The 17,265-nt window shown below is 40.1% G+C and overlaps 1 non-coding gene across 1 annotated transcript; it reads right to left on the bottom strand.

Annotated features, from left to right (window-relative positions):
- Positions 1–8,184: 8,184 nt before the first annotated feature.
- LOC132532912 (small nucleolar RNA SNORA70) lies at positions 8,185–8,313 on the bottom strand. The gene has a single exon (XR_009544827.1). It is a non-coding gene; the product is annotated as a small nucleolar RNA SNORA70 (small nucleolar RNA).
- Positions 8,314–17,265: the final 8,952 nt, after the last annotated feature.

Here is a 17,265-nt window from a genome sequence, read left to right as displayed (position 1 = left end):
AGAATCAACCCAGACCTGAAGACACCAAGACACATTATAGTCACAATGAGAAGAAGTAAGGATAAAGAAAGGATCCTAAAGGCTGCAAGAGAGAAACAAAAAGTCACATACAAGGGAAAACCCATAAGATTATCTGCAGATTTCTCCACTCAAACTCTAAAATCCAGAAGGGAGTGGCAAGATATCTATCGAGCCCTGAATGAAAAAGGGTTTCAACCAAGGATAATATATCCTGCTAGACTTTCATTCAAACTAGATGGAGGGATCAAAACCTTCTTAGATAAACAACAGTTAAAGGAGGCAACCATCACCAAGCCGGCCCTAAAAGAGGTACTAAAAGACCTCTTATAAACAAGAACATCACTATAATACTTGCAATATATCAGAGCAAACAAATTTTTTTTTAGAACAACGGCACTACAATACATTAAATCCATAATATCAATAAATGTCAATAGCTTAAACTCACCCATCAAAAGGCATAGGGTGGGGGGATGGATCAGAAAACATAACCCAACCATATGCTGCTTGCAAGAATCCCATCTGTCACAACAAGATAAACACAGACTTAAAGCGAAAGGATGGAAAACTATCATACAGGCTAACGGTCCACAAAAAAGGGCAGGAACAGCCATTCTCATCTCAGCTATGATAGATTTTAAATTAAATAAAGTAATAAAAGATAGGCAAGGACATTACATAATGATTAGAGGATCAATCAGCCAAGAAGACTTAACAATTATTAACATCTATGCACCCAACGAGGGACCATCTAAATGCATTAAGCATCTACTGAAAGAATTTCAAAAATACATCAATAGTAATACAGTAATAGTGGGAGACTTCAGTACCCCACTTTCACACTTAGACATATCAACAAAGCAGAGAACCAACAAAGATACAAGAGAATTGAATGAAGAGATTGACAGACTAGACCTCTTGGACATTTTCAGACTCCTCCACCCCAAAAACTGGAATACACCTTCTTTTCAAATCCACATAACACATACTCAAGGATAGACCACATGTTAGGCCACAAAGACAGCATCAATAAATTCAAGAGCATTGAAGTCATCCCAAGTATCTTCTCAGACCACAGTGGAGTAAAACTAACATTTAACAACAAACAGAAAATTATTAAAAGACATAGAATTTGGAAACTAAACAACATGCTCCTTAAGAACCACTGGGTCAGAGACTCACTCAAGCAGGAAATTCAAATGTTCCTGGAAACTAATGAAAATGAAGACACAACCTATCAAAATATTTGGGACACAGATAAAGCAGTACTGAGAGGGAAACTTATAGCCATACAATCACATATTAAACACCAAGAAGAAGCCCAAATGAACGACCTTACTGCACACCTCAAGGACTTAGAGGAAGAGGAACAAAGGAACCCTAAAGCAACCAGAAGGACAGAAATCACTAAAGTTAGAGCAGAAATAAACAACATCGAAAATAAAAGAACCATACAAAAGATCAATGAAGCCAAATGTTGGTTCTTTGAAAGATTAAACAAAATTGACAAACCCCTAGCCAGACTCACCAAACAAAAAAGAGAGAAGACTCAAATTAATAGAATTGTAAACGATGCAGGAGATATCACAACTGACACCACAGAAATCCAGAGAATCCTGGAAACTTCTGTAAAGAACTATATGCCACCAAGCTAGAGAATCTGGAAGAAATGGAACAATTCCTAGAAACCTATGCACTTCCAAAACTGAACCAAGAAGAACTACAAAATCTAAATGCACCAATCACAGACAAAGAAATTGAAACTGTTATTAAGAATCTCCCCAACAACGAAAGGCCTGGACCAGATGGCCTCACAAATGAATTCTACAAAACTTTCAGGAAACAGTTAATACCCATACTTCTTAAGCTATTCCATAAGATTGAAGAAACAGGAATACTCCCTTCCACCTTTTATGAAGCCAACATCACCCTGATATCAAAAGCTGATAGGGACAGAACAAAAAAGGAAAACTACAGACCAATATCTCTGATGAACATCGATGCCAAAATATTAAACAAGATCTTGGCCAACCGGATACAGCAACACATCAAAAAGATTGTTCATCATGACCAAGTGGGATTCATCCCAGGAATGCAAGGCTGGTTCAACATCCGTAAATCAATCAATGTCATTCATCACATCAATAAAAGCAAAGCCAAAAACCACATGATTATCTCAATAGATGCAGAGAAAGCCTTTGACAAAATCCAACACCCGTTCATGCTCAAAACTCTACAAAAAATGGGAATGGATGGGAAATTCCTCAAGATAGTGGAGTCTATATATAGCAAACCTACAGCCAACATCATACTCAATGGACAGAAGCTGAAAGCATTCCCCCTCAGATCGGGGACTAGACAGGGCTGTCCACTGTCACCGTTACTCTTCAACATAGTATTGGAAGTTCTTGCCATAGCAATCAGGCAAGAGAAAGAAATCAAAGGGATACAGATTGGAAGGGAAGAAGTCAAGCTCTCACTATTTGCAGATGATATGATAGTATACATAGAAAGACCTAAAGAATCCAGTAGAAAATTACTGGAAGTTATTAGGCAATATAGCAAGGTATCAGGGTACAAAATCAATGTACAAAAATCAGTGGTATTTCTTTATGCAAACACTAAATCTGAAGAAGAAGACATCCAGAAATCACTCCCATTTACTGTTTCAGCAAAATCAATCAAATACCTAGGAATAAAGTTGACCAAAGAAGTGAAAGACTTGTATACTGAAAAGTATGAGTCGCTACTCAAGGAGATAGAAACTCATACCAAGAAATGGAAAGATATCCCATGCTTATGGATGGGAAGAATAAATATCATCAAAATGAATATTCTCCCCAGAGCCATATACAAATTTAATGCAATACCCATCAAAGTTCCACCAAGCTTCTTTAAGAGAATAGAACAAACACTACAATCATTTATCTGGAACCTGAAAACACCTAGAATTGCCAAAACCATCTTGAGGAAAAGAAACAGAAATGGAGGCATCACACTACCAGACCTTAAACTATATTATAAAGCCATCATCATCAAAACAGCATGGTACTGGAACAAAAATAGGCACACAGACCAGTGGAACAGAATTGAAAGCCCAGAAGTAAATCCCAACACCTATGGGCATCTAATCTTTGACAAGGGGGCCCAAAGGATTAAATGGAAAAAGGAGGCTCTCTTCAATAAATGGTGCTGGGAAAACTGGGTTGAAACATGCAGAGGAATGAAATTGAACCACTTTATCTCACCAGAAACAAAAATCAACTCCAAATGGATCAAAGACCTAGATGTCAGACCAGAAACAATCAAATACCTAGAGGAAAACATTGGTAAAACAGTTTTCCACCTGCACCTCAAGGACATCTTTGATGAATCAAACCCAATTGCAAGGAAGACTAAAGCAGAAACAAACCAATGGGACTACATCAAATTGAAAAGCTTCTGCACATGCAAAGAAACTAGTAAACAAACAGAGAGACCCCTCACAGAATGGGAGAAGATCTTCACATGCCAGACATCAGACAAGAAACTAATCACCAAAATATATAAAGAGCTCAGCAAACTTAGCCACAAAAAAGCAAATGACCCCATCCAAAAATGGGCAGAGGAAATGAACAAAACATTCACCACAGAGGAGATCCAAAAGGCTAACAAACATATGAAAAACTGCTCTAGGTCACTGATTGTCAGAGAAATGCAAATTAAGACAACACTAAGATACCACCTCACTCCTGTAAGAATGGCATACATCAAAAAGGACAGCAGCAACAAATGCTGGAGAGGATGTGGGGACAGAGGAACCCTTTTACATTGCTGGTGGGAATGTAAATTGGTACAGCCTCTGTGGAGAGCAATCTGTAAAACTCTCAGAAGGCTAGACATGGACCTTCCATATGACCCAGTAATTCCTCTCCTGGGGTTATACCCCAAGGACTCCATAACACCCAACCAAAAAGAGGTGTGTACTCCTATGTTCATAGCAGCACAATTCATAATAGCTAAAACCTGGAAGCAACCCAGGTGCCCAAAAACAGATGAGTGGCTGAGAAAGCTGTGGTATATATACACAATGGAATACTATGCAGCTATCAAGAACAATGAACCCACCTTCTCTGACCCATCTTGGACAGAGCTAGAAGGAATTATGTTAAGTGAACTATGTCAGAAAGATAAAGATGAGTATGGGATGATCCCACTCATCAACAGAAGCTGACTAAGAAGATCTGAAAGGGAAACTATAAGCAGGACCTGACCAAATTGTAAGTAGGGCACCAAAGTAAAAACCCAGTGGTGAGGGGTAGACATGCAGCTTCCTGGGCCAGTGGGGGGTGGGAGTGGGCGGGAGGGATGGGTCACTATCTTTTGTTGGTGGGAATGGTGTTTATGTACACTCCTAGCAAAATGTACACATATAAATCAGTAGTTAATTAATATGAGAGGAGGAAAATCAGTTGTATGTCTCAAAGTTTCTCAAAACACAAACTGAATCTTTTTAACATATAGGCTGTGTATTTGATATGCGGACTCTCTCAAAAGCCTAGACCAAGTAGATTAGAAGCATCCAATAGCACAGCTATATCCAAGATACTGGATACTGTACAGCAAACCCTAACAAAAGGACTTTTCAAAGTTAACCCAATTAACAAATAATGTGATGATAACATTAACTATCGATTGTCTTTTTGAACCCTAAGACAGCAGGAACCTCACATCTCCACTATAGAGCCCCTACTTCCCCCAGTCCTGGAACCCTTGGATAGGGCCCACTTTCCCGTATGCATCTCCCAATCCAAACCAAATAATATTGCATCCGCTGATCACAACCTAACCAAAGCAACGATTGCCACCTCAACATGCTTCACCTCAGACTGTGTCCAGAGACTTCACGTGTGGAATGACAACCCTTCAGCTTCATTACTCGGGTGAGACCTTTCCTTTTATAGTACACTCTAATTTCATCTCAGGTAGTTCACTTTCTAACAAAGTCCCATAACCTAGATATACACCAGTTTCTGTGAGAGAGAGCTTATGTGCACACGTATCCATAAACTACTGCAAAATATATACCTGAAAGCAGAAGTACACTAGAGTTTGCAGTGAGTACCTCCCTAACACTTCCTCTCCACTATTCCAAGCTTGGGATCCATGATTGCTCAACAAATTGTTTGGCTTCATATGTTAACTCTCTTTTCAATCACCAGGTTCCAGATGCCACCAGGATGCTGGCTAGGCTTCCCTGGATTGAAGAACCCACCTATGTGTCCTGGAGCTCAGCTTCCCCAGAGACACACCTTACTAGGGAAAGAGAGAGGCAGACTGGGAGTATGGACCGACCAGTCAACGCCCATGTTCAGCAGGGAAGCAATTACAGAAGCCAGACCTTCTACCTTCTGCAACCCTCAACGACCCTGGGTCCATGCTCCCAGAAGGCTAGAGAATGGGAAATCTATCATGGGAGGGGGTAGGTTAAGGGGATTTGGTGGTGGGAATTGTGTGGAGTTGTACCCCTCCTACCTTATGTTTTTGTTCATTAATCCTTTCTTAAATAAAAAAATAATAATAATAAGAGAAACTATACACTGTAATCTTACAGTCTTGTAACCACTATTAATCATAAATAAAATAATAGAAAAAAATACTTTTTATTATGTTTATTTATTTATTTATTGAATAAAGACAACCAGAAACTGAGAGGAAGGAAGAGATAAGGAAAGAGGCAGAAAGATACCTGAAGTATGCTTCACTACTCCTGAAGCTTTCTTCCTGCAGGTGGGGACTGGGGGCTTGAATCTGGGTCCTTGCACACTATCATGTGAGCATCAACCACAGGTGTAGCTACCCAGGCCCTTTATTCTGTTTGCTCTGTTTCTCTTTGTTCTCCTATGTGAAGTTGGAAAGAGATAACAGTCTTCAAGTAACCATGGGATTGCAGCAGGCAATAAAAATAAATAAATAAAACACCACTTTCATGTGAGTTGAAAGTAATTGGAAGATATTGCGTGTTGGGGCACCCACTTTACCATCCACAGGGACAAGGGATTAAGCCCCTGATCCCCACCAGCAGGGTGGAAGCTTCACAAGTGGTGAAGCAGTGTTGCACGTGTGTCTCTCTTTCTCTCTCCCTCTTTATCTCCCCCTTCCTTCACAAGGATCTGGATTCGAACCCCTGGCTCCCCACCTGCAGTGGAGATGTTTCAAAAGTGGTGAAGCAGGCCTGCAGCTGTCTGTCTTACTCTCTCCCTCTCAATTTCTTTCTGTCATACAGAATAAAATGGAAAAAAAAAAAGAGCAAGCACTTGGAAAACATAACATTCCTCTGCACTTGACAAACTCTTTTAAAATGTATTTAATTTTTTATTTTTTAAATTTTTTTGTATATTTATTTCTTTATTTTCCCTTTTGTTGCCCATGTTGTTTTTAATTGTTGTTGTAGTTATTATTGTTGTTTTTATTGATGTCATCGTTATGAGATAGGACAGAGAGAAATGGAGAGAGGAAGGGAAGACAGAGGGGGAGAGAAAGACACCTGCAGACCTGCTTCACAGCCTATGAAGCGACTCCCCTGCAGGCGGGGAGCCGGGGGCTCGAACCGGGATCCTTTTGAGGGTCCTTGCACTTTGCGCCGCATGTACTTAGCCTGCTGCGCTACCACCCGACTCCCCTAACATTTATTTTAGATACAGACAGAGAGGCAAAGAGAGTGAAAGAGATCACATCAATGGAACTTCCTTTAATGCATTGGGGGTTGGGCTTTGACCTGGGCTATACACTTGGCAAAGAAACTCACTATCCAGATGAGCTTTCATGGAAAATTATCTTACTCAAGGTTTTATGCTTGATAAAACCCAGCTCTTCCTTGCTGTCTCTTCTTTCTAAATAGAAAAATAAAATCACCTATTATTTTAACACTTGTCCTAATTATCCTTTTAGAATTGGGGCACTCATTCTGGCAAAATTAACCCACCAATAGACAGATCATCTGTTGAAAACCTCCTATTCCTGCAATTTATTAAGTTTATATCAGGATATTAGTATATATATATGGCATGTGTTTACAGAAGTGCTCCTAACACCTTTCCTTCAAGACTTAGTTATTTTACTGACAATTCCACTTTCTCCTATAATCCTGCAGCTCTGTAAAAGTCTGACTTCTGGATTCTTGCACAGAGCCCTGGTTCAAATGTTCACTAAATTTAACAAGAAAGCACACACCAAGAGCACAGTGACTTCATTTCACTTGTTTGAATGAAATTTATTCTCCCCTTGCATACTCCTTCCTTTCCTAATGTCCCATTCTGATCATTACTTGGCTTCTGCTCTGGCCTTTACAATTATTTCTCCTGGAAAAGTTTGTCCTTCTGGCAAAGGATGGAGAGTTCTTTTCCATTAGAAGATGACTAATTTTTCCCTTCCTTGCACCCCAGCCCCTCCCTGAAGGAGACTGACTAGGCAGAAGCTTGGGGATGAATTTGCAATTCTGATTTGTGTAGATATTAAAGATAGTTGTATCCAATGGTGAGGCGAAGGACGTCTGGTAGCACTGTTTAAAAAGTAGAACAGAGACCTCCTGACTACATCCAGAGATAATTGCCTCCAAAGCAAAATTTGCTTGCCACAGTGTCTATTTTCCTAAAAAATTGACCAAGTAGCTTACAAATATACACAAACTATTGGGGCACAGTCTTTGGTTTTTGAAAAGATAAAGATCTGATCTGTTTGAATCCTGCTTTTCATAGGCCTTTATTTAATTTTTTCAAGGCAGGATCTTTATTTATTGTAATTGATTAAGGGACATCTCTGAGGCTTTCAGGAGTGCAGGGCCCACCACTTGCTCAGGGGACCATACCTGGGGATATATTTGACTCCACAGCCATCTGGGATGAGGCATTTTTTAGCCACCATGTTTTCAAATTCATCTGCTTCAAATTTGGTGAAACCCCACTTCTTGCAGATGCTGATCTTCTGGCTCCAGGGAACTTGAACTTGGCTCTATGCAGGGCCATGATTACATGCTTCTTCTTCTGCAGCTTTGTGCTGATGGACATGAGGACCTGGCCAATGTGGACCCTGGCCACAGTGTTCTGGGGATTCCCAAAGACACCACTAATAGCACTGTAGCCTAAGCTTAGGGATAGCAGAGGGTCAGGCATAAAATGAACATAGAGCTGAAAGTCCCTTAGGGCAGCCTGTACAAGCAAAAGGCCACATAGACTACCCTGGTGGTTGCTATTTGCAGCTATTGCATACAGGGTGCTATGGGGAAGGTAGCAGGGTCAGCTTAACTGGCTTCAGAGCTTTTATTAAGTCTTGATAGTTTTATTTCATCAGTGAATCTACACTAAGCAAAGTTTTCTATGCTGTATAAAGGGGTATTCTTAGGAGTATGGCCAACATGCAGTTCAGTGGATAAAGCACTGGACTCTCAAGTACAAGGGCCCAAATTCAATCCTGTGTTGCACATGCCAGGGTGATGCTCAAATTCAATCTCTCTCTCTCTCTCTCATAAATAATTCTGAAAATAATAAAAAAGAAAGAATAATATCAACAAAACTGATTCATGATGGATGTAAAGTCTTACTGCCTAAAATTCTTTCAAAGAGCTGTTACAGTGAGTATAGCAGACAGGATAAATAAAAGATTTCCCAGGGTTCCTTAGACAGTTTACAGGTCCTCATCAAGACATAGCATGATGAACTCACATCTCCAGAAAGTAGTTCATCCCCCTGCACATCAATTCTATCTATTTGCTGGGGCTGACCTGCCCACTGTCCAGTTTGGATGTACCAGTGATATGTTTCCAATGGCTGGTTTGCTCCCTATGACCTCTGCTGAGGGAAATGGGGATTCTAAAGTCTGAACTTGAGAACATGAAAGTCCAGTTGTTTTTGGCGGCTGTGTCTTCTTATTTTGAGCCAGCTGTAGCTTTTATGGATATTTTCTTGAGCCCTTTTGCATAGTCTTGTAATTGCTGTAGATGGTTCCAAGGAACTTTTGCCTTAACATTTAACCACAGGCTCCCTGGAATGAAGTCAGCCTGACATAGTGAAGGAGCAGTTTCCAGGTTCTGCCTCAGGCTGACAAAGAGAAGCCATCCTCCTTCAAATCCACACAGCTTGTAGCCTGGCTTTGAAATGGAATGACTGTTGACTCCACGTAACTTGATATTATTTAAGATAAATTCCCCTGGGGGGGAGGGTCAGACAGCAAGGCACCTGGCTAAGGACACACATTACAGTGCACAAGGACCCAGGTTCAAGTCCCTGGTCCCCACCTGCGGCAGGGGGGGGAGCTTCATGAGTGATGAAACAGGGCTTCAGGTGTCCTTCTGTTTCTTTACCCTCTCTATCTCCCCTCCTCACTCGATTTCTCTCTGCCTCTATCCAACAATAAATCAATAAATAATATTTTTTAATTTATTTTTTCCTTTTGTTGTCCTTGTTGTTTTATTGTTGTAATTATTATTGTTGTTATTGATATGGTCCTTGGTGGATAGGATAGAGAGAAAAGGGGAAGAGGGAGCCGGACGATGGCACAGCAGGTTAAATGCAAGTGGCACGAAGCGCAAGGGCCAGCTTAAGGATCCTGGTTAAAGCCCCTGGCTCCCCACCTGCAGGGTTTCATTTCACAGGAGGTAAAGCAGGTCTGCAGGTGGGGAGCTGGGTTTTTTTTTCTTTCTTTTCCCCTCTCTGTCTTCCCCTTCTCTCTCAACTTCTCTCTGACCTATCCAACAACAACAACAATGATAAACAACAAGGGCAACAAAAGGGGAAAAATTAAAAACAAGATAGAGGAGAGGAAGACAGAGAGGGGAGAGAAATATAGACACCTGCAAACCTGTTTCACCGCTTGTGAGGTGACTTCCCTGAAGGTGGGGAGCTGGGGGTTCGAACAGGGATCCTGGTGCTGATCCATCTGCTTGGTGCCATGTGCGCTTAACCCATTGCTCTACCACCAGATCCCCAATATTTTAAAAAGATAAACTCCCCCTAGATACTTAGACTGAGCTTGGCTACTGCACCAAAGCAAAGGACTCTGAGGAAGAAGGAGGGAGTGTAGAGGACCTTGGGGTCCTGGTACAGCATAATGGAAATGGACCTAAATTTGGGGTGAGAGTGTTCTGCAGACACCTATCCTAGGGAGATAGATTGTAGAGTGGTCTTGGAGATGGTACAGTGGCTAAGGCACTGGACTTTCAAGCATGAAGTTCTGAGTTCAATCCCTGGCAGCATATGTACCAGAGTGATGTCTGGTTCACTCTCTCTTCTCCTATAATTAACAAGTTTATATATATAGCCTTGTGTCAACATCTTTACTGTCAGCCCTTAACCATTCAAGAAAGTGACTTAGAAACACAAACTTCCCTGGATGATGAGATGATGAATAGTGATTCTTCCTGAGAAAAGAGAGAGCAATGTGACCAAATGAATTTCCCTCTTTGATGCAAAAGTGTTGGAATTTTGCCATGAAGAAAGAAACAAACAAAACTGAAATTTCACTAATTTTATATTGCAGTTTCACATAAAAAAAACCTAACCTAAACATTTCTTGTTTAATTTTTATTGTTGTGGTCATTATTGTTGTTGTTACTGCTGTTGTTGGATAGGACAGAGAGAAATGGAGAGAGGAGGGGAAGATAGAGAGGGGGAGAGAAAGATAGAAACCTGCAGACCTGCTTCACCTCCTGTGAAGTGACTTCCCTGCAGGTGGGGAGCTGGGGGCTCGAACCAGGATCCTTATGCCTGTCCTTGTGCTTTATGCCATGTGCGCTTAACCTGCTGCGCTACCGCCCAACTCCCAACCTAAACATTTCTATCCATGCTTTCTTGTGGTTTGTTTAGCCATTAGGAGAAATGTGAGAAGTCATATTCAAAACACATATTGTGTGAGTTGCAGAAAATGAGGGCCAGTAGCTTTACCATTCTACTGCATCTTGGTGGTGGTGGTGGTGGTGGTGGTGGTGGTGGTGGTGGTGGTGGTGTGTGTGTGTGTGTGATATGAGGGTAGGGGTGAAGGGAGAAGTTGGAGTTTCAACTTATACATTTTCAGGGTTGGAGAAGGAATTTTATATAAAAGCAATGAGGGAGAAGAGAGGTAAGGCTAAGTTGGAGGAAAAATATTACTGAGGCCAGATCGTTTTATTCTTATACCTATAAAAAGTACATTATAAATAATTACAAGCTTAAAAATTAAGTAGCTGACTGAATGCTTTAACAGGCTCCTTGGGGATTTTTTCTTTACTGTGTGTTCTCCTATAGCTAATTCCAATGGTAAAACGTCCTACCAAATCAATCTAAGGTGTATGGTCTGGGGACCATTCTTTTTTTATTACATAACAGTGAGCCAACTGGCAGCCAGTCCTGTCAGCAAACCATTGTCTTCATTCCAGAATAACAATTTGCTTAATATGATGGTTCCCAAGCAGAGCTGGAAACACAAGCACTATAAGGAACCCATTTCAATCCCTTGTCATATGCTGTGCATTGATTCAAAAGAACCAGCTTAATTTCTTTTTTTTCCTTCTCCTTTTCCTTTTCCTCTTTCTCCTCCTCCTCCTTCTTCTTCTCTTCCTTCTCCTTCTCTTCTCCCTTATTCTTCTCCTTCTCCTCCTCCTTCTTCTTTAGTGATTTAATAATTATTGACAAGGTTGTGGGATAAGAAGGGTACAATACCATATAATTCCTACCATCAGAGTTCTGTATCCCATCCCCTTTATTGGAAGTTTCTCTATTCTTTATCCCTCTGAGAGTATGGACCAGATATCTTTATAGGGAGCAGAAGGTGAGAGATCTAGGTTCTGTAATTGCTTCTCCACTGGACATGGACATTGACAGGTTGATCCAACCCCCCAGCTTGTTTCTATCTTTCCCTAGCAGGGTAGGGTTCTGGGGAGGTGGGACTCCAGGACACATTGGTGAGGTCGTCTGTCCAGGGAAGTCAGGTTGGCATCATAATAGCATCTGAAACTTGGTGGCTGAAAAGCATTAAGATATAAAGCAGAACAAATAGTTTAATAATCAGGAACCAAAAGGTAAGAATATAGCAGGTGAGATTTGGGGTCTTTTTGTTGGGAGAAGCTAGGAAGTCTATTTTAGGTATATTCCAAGGCACCCTTGACTTTATTAATTTTTACTTGAGCCCGAAAGCTAACATGTAGGTGGACTAAAAGTATTATCTAGGAAGATGATGTCAGAGTTGGGAATAGGACTAGAACTTCTCATCTTTTCCTCAGAACAGGGAAGGCCAACAACAGGAGAGCAGCTTGTACAAGAAAATGAGTCTTCAGGCACTCCATTAACAAGGGCTACAGACTTTGCTACAAAACTAAGAGTTTGGGGGAGTATTTGCCCTTGACTTTCCTGAATGATGAGCCTTCTATAGTGATATCTCTTCAATAAATCACAAGGAAAGGACAGAGCTCAGTACAGAGATGATAGCAGTCGCTGTGGTAACCAGAGAGATAGACACATGTCCCCATGACTTGGTGACCATCCTGATTCTCTGAGGAACCCCACCTGGCACACCTGTCTGAGCTCTCTCCCCATGTGCCTGGCGAGCGAGCTAAGAGGAAGAGGAAATGTAAGCCCAATGAATTAAATTTGTCTGTGCAAATCCAGCTCTAAACGTGAAAGCAGAGAGGAATTTATTAAATAAGACCATTGCCTACAGAAGTGTGTGGCCCTGCGGGGATTAGGTTTCATTAAATTTACTTGGGGATTACTTCACTGCTTGATTTTGTTTTGTTCAGTCAATTTGGGAGCAACTGTCAGGAGCTGGCTGCAATTTTCTTGTCACCAGAGAAAAATCATAGGGCGATGTCAGGTGAAATCAACTAAAATAATAGTATAATTCATAAGGGACCATGTATCTGGGTAAAAGGTAGATATTTTTTCCTCCTGGTGCAGCCAGTGTAAACTCTCAATGTGGTTTCTCTCTGCACATTCTACATGAGCTGCATTTGCATCACTTGTCAGCTACTCTGCTGGGCTGAATTGTTTTCTTTCTTACAGACGGAGCAGAAAAAGCTTCCCATCCACCTTCTAAATAAGGCTTTGCCATTCTGTCAGGTAAATAGGGGCTTTCTTACTATTTCTTTTGCTACCTTGTAAAGTGGAGTCAAGTAGCTCTTATGAGTTTTATGGGTCCATCTAAGGACGATTCAAACCAATTCAGCAGAAAGCAACAATAGCCAAGTTGATTATTAGATATGTGGCAGCAGACCTAAAAGTGAGTAATACTTTCCTGACTGTCTCGTCATCCACTGCAGTCATGTGTTCTGTTTCCCATACTCTGTGACTAGGGTGTCCTTTGTTTTCTTATACCAATGATGGGAGGAATTTTATTTTATTTTATTATTTTCTTAATAGTGGTTTAATAATGATGAACAAGATTGTAAGATAAAAGGGGTACAATTCCACACAATTCCCACCACCAGAGTTCCCTGTCCCATCTCCTGACTTGGAGGAATTTTAATTTAATTTTATTTCATTATTTCACTTTGTCACCAAGGCTATCACTGGGGCTCAGTGCATGCACTGCCCCACCATATCCAGTGCCTCCCCTACTTGCCTTTCTTTCTTTCTTTCTTTGATAAATAGTGAGTTACAGAGAGGGACATAAAAACAGAGAGAAAGCAGGACACCTGCATCACTGTTCCACTGCTCAGGAAGCTTTTCCCCTATAGCTGGAGACCAGGGATTGAATCCAGGCCTTCATTCATGGTAATGAATGTGTTCTACCATGTGAGCCACCACCTGGCTCAGAGGAACATTTATTTAAGTAAAAAATGACAACAATGTTAGAAATTCTAATTTTAGGGGTTGTTAGTGGTGCACCTAGTTGAGTGCACATGTTACAATGTGCAAGGACCCAGGTTCAAGCCCCCAGTCCCCACCTGCAGTAGGAAAGTTTCAAGAGTGGTAAAACAGCGCTTCAGGTGTCTCTCTCCATTTCTAGCTCCCCCTTCCTCTCAATTTTTGACTGTCTATCCAAAAAATTAATAAAGGTAACAAAATTTGAAAAAAAAAAAAGAAATTCTAACTTATGGGCCAATGCTTGCTTTCTTAGTATTAGAAATCAAAACTGATAACACACAGGGCGGTTGATCAATAGAGATAATTTTTTTTCTATTTATCTTGGCTGGGATAATCGCAAATTCAAGAGATTTAGGTGGAGTCTAGGTTGGCATTTTAAAAGATACTTAGGTGTGCAAGGACCCAGGTTCAAGTCCCTGGTCCCCACCCACAAGACGAAAGTTTCACGAGTGGTGAAGCCGGGCTGCAGGTGCCTCTCTGTCTCTCTCCCTTTCTATTTCCTCCTTCCCTCTCAATTTCTGGCTGTCTCTATCCAATATGTTTTTATTATTAAAGAAAATTAAAAATATATTTAAAAATATAGACAGGCTTTTAGCTAAGAATTAGCAATTGATCCAATGTTTGTTAATAAAACACTTATCCTGAACTAGTAGGCTATGCCAACAACAACAAAGCACATTTGTATTTCTTGTCTGAAAAATAGTAAATTAACTTTGGAGGAAATTAAAGGTCAAGACCAGACAAGAAACTTAGAACCAACTTGGGAAACTGGAGGACAGGAGGCTTAGGAAGAAGAGTTGAATGTTAAAAGAACTATTTCTCAGAGAAAGAAAAGACTTAAGTGTACTTCTAAGCTTTGTGTTGCTCACTCTTAATAGTGATCAATGCAGGAACAGCACTTCCTGATTACCAACCTCTCTCATGCTCTGAAAATATAGGTTTTGTGTTATATTGCCCCATGATTATGGATTATTAAACCATGCAACACGGGACCGGGGTTTTATCTGGTCTCAAAGACAGGCACAATTCTGGATTTTTTTCCCATTCCACCAAGAAGTGTGTTGTTTTGTTCTATTTGGTTTGGTTTTCTTTTATATATAAACTATGTACCAGATTCAAGAGAAAGAATGGAAGAAACACAATCCTTGTACCCATCATGTTTGTAATATTGGGAAGGTAAGCTCAACACGTGTAATTCAAATAATTATCAAATTTTTAAATGTTATAAAAAAACTGGGTTTATGTTATAAGGAAGAACATCGTCAAGGATCCCAACTTAGGCTATCTGGCATGCAATGCAGGATATTCTCTTAGAGATGCCAGTATTTTACTGAGGTTGGAAATACTATACAGGGTGTATATGTAGTGGGAAGTGACTAGGAAAGGAAAAGGGAAATTAGTAGAAACAAGAAACAGTAAAGGAGTTTCCAAAATGGGAAACTCATATGAGTTATTGATATAATTCCTAAATAATATGGTGGCAGTGGTTTAGAGGTCTGTTAGATCATGACCAAACATATTACTATTGGTATTTCTGTATTAGGTTTTTATGGATTCTATAAGAGGAGTACTGTTTTAAAACAATGAAAATTTATTATTTTATTCTGGTTAAGAACTCTAAAATCATAAAGTTTTTAAGGCTTTTTCCAGAAACTTGAGGGGAGGATCTCTTTCTGGCTTTTTATTAGCCACCTATATTTCTTGGCTTGGGTCTTCTTCCTTTATCTTCAAGTTTCAAGAACTTTGACTCTCTCACATCTGGATGCTTCTCTCGCTCTTAGTATACATAATCTTAGTTGTTACATTAAGGGCACAGAGGTAATCCTTGCCATCTCAAAATCTATGATGTAACTTCCTAAGAACCCCTGTTGCCATGGGAGGTAACATAGTCACAGATTCTAGGAATTAGGTCATGGGCATCTGTGAGGTTCCATTTTCTGGCAACCATAATCTTTGAATTGCCAAATGTTTCTAGCTTCTGATTTTTCTTTTACAGTCCATATTGTCATTTAAACTATGTTTTTGAGTCATTGAGATAACACACCTTGGATAGTGCAGATGGCCCAGGTTCTAGAAGCGGCTCTGACACATTGGCAGAAGTTCCAATGATGCCCTCCTTTCTCCCTCTGTCTCTCTCTTGCCATCTAAAAGTAAAGTCACAGTATAGTTAAGTTTTAAATAATGACAAATAAATAAAAATATGTTCCTAGTGATAATCTGATGAACAAGGCATCATGTTTTTAAAATTATATGCTATAGAAACTAAATGGAAATTTTATTATCAATTATTTTTTAAATAGATTTAGTTAGTGGATCCAAAGGAAAATTTTTTTAAAAATTCATTTAGCAGTGATTGAGAAGACTGTGGGATACAATTCCATACAATTCAGTTCCCACCACCAGAGTTGCATATTCCCCCCCCCTCCATTAGAAGTTTTCCTATTCTTTATCCCTCTGGTAGTATGGACCAAACATATTTTTAGAGAGCAAAGTGGAAGATCTGGCTTCTATAACTGCTTCTCTGCTATACATAGGTGCTGACAGGTCAATCCATACCCCTAGCTTATTTCTATCTTTCCCTAGTGCAGCAGGGCTCTGGGGAGGTGGGGTTTCAGGACATATTGATGAGGTCATCTACCCAGGAAAGTCAGGTTGGTGTCATGGTAGCATCTGCAACTTGGTGACTGCAAAGCATTAAGATATAAAGCAGAAAAAACTATTTAATAATCAGGAACCTAAAGTTAAGAATATAGCAGGTGAGATTTGGGGTCTTCATGTTGAAGAATCTAGAAAGTCTATTTTAGGTATATTCCAAAGGGCCCATGACTTTACTAATTTTTGCAAAAAAAAAATAATAATAACAACTTTTAATACAACATCACATTAAGAGTAACTGAATAACTCTTGGGATTCTTGAAAGAAACTCACAACTTGACAAGAAGCTTAGAATCAGTTTGGGATACCCATTGACACCTACAAGGTTGGGTTTCAAAGAGAAAGACTTTTCAAAGAAACAAAGAAGATACTGTAGACCCATAGTGATCTAAATAATTAAATCATTTCTCTATTTAAAGAAAACAATTTTAGGGATACCCTCACCATAATCTAGTGTTTGCTTTTGTTTAAGAATTCATTTAAGAAAATTTTCCTCCACTGCTGATGGGAATATAAATTGGCCCAACCCCTATGGGAAGCAGTCTGGAAAACTCTCAGAAGGCTAGAAATGGACATTCCCTATGACCCTGCAATTCCTCTCTTGAGGATATATTCTAAGGAACCAAACACACCCATTCAAAAAGATTTGTGTATACCTATGTTCGTAGCAGCATAATTTGCAATAGCCAAAACCTGGAAGCAACCCAGGTATCCAACAACAGATGAGAGGCTGAACAAGTTATGGTCTATATGCACAGTGGAATACTACTCAGATATT

The sequence above is a fragment of the Erinaceus europaeus genome, chromosome 14 (genome assembly GCF_950295315.1).
Source record: "Erinaceus europaeus chromosome 14, mEriEur2.1, whole genome shotgun sequence".
NCBI lineage: Eukaryota > Metazoa > Chordata > Mammalia > Eulipotyphla > Erinaceidae > Erinaceus > Erinaceus europaeus.
Note: the sequence above shows the minus strand (reverse complement) of the source record. Positions and strands in the feature narration are given on the sequence as shown.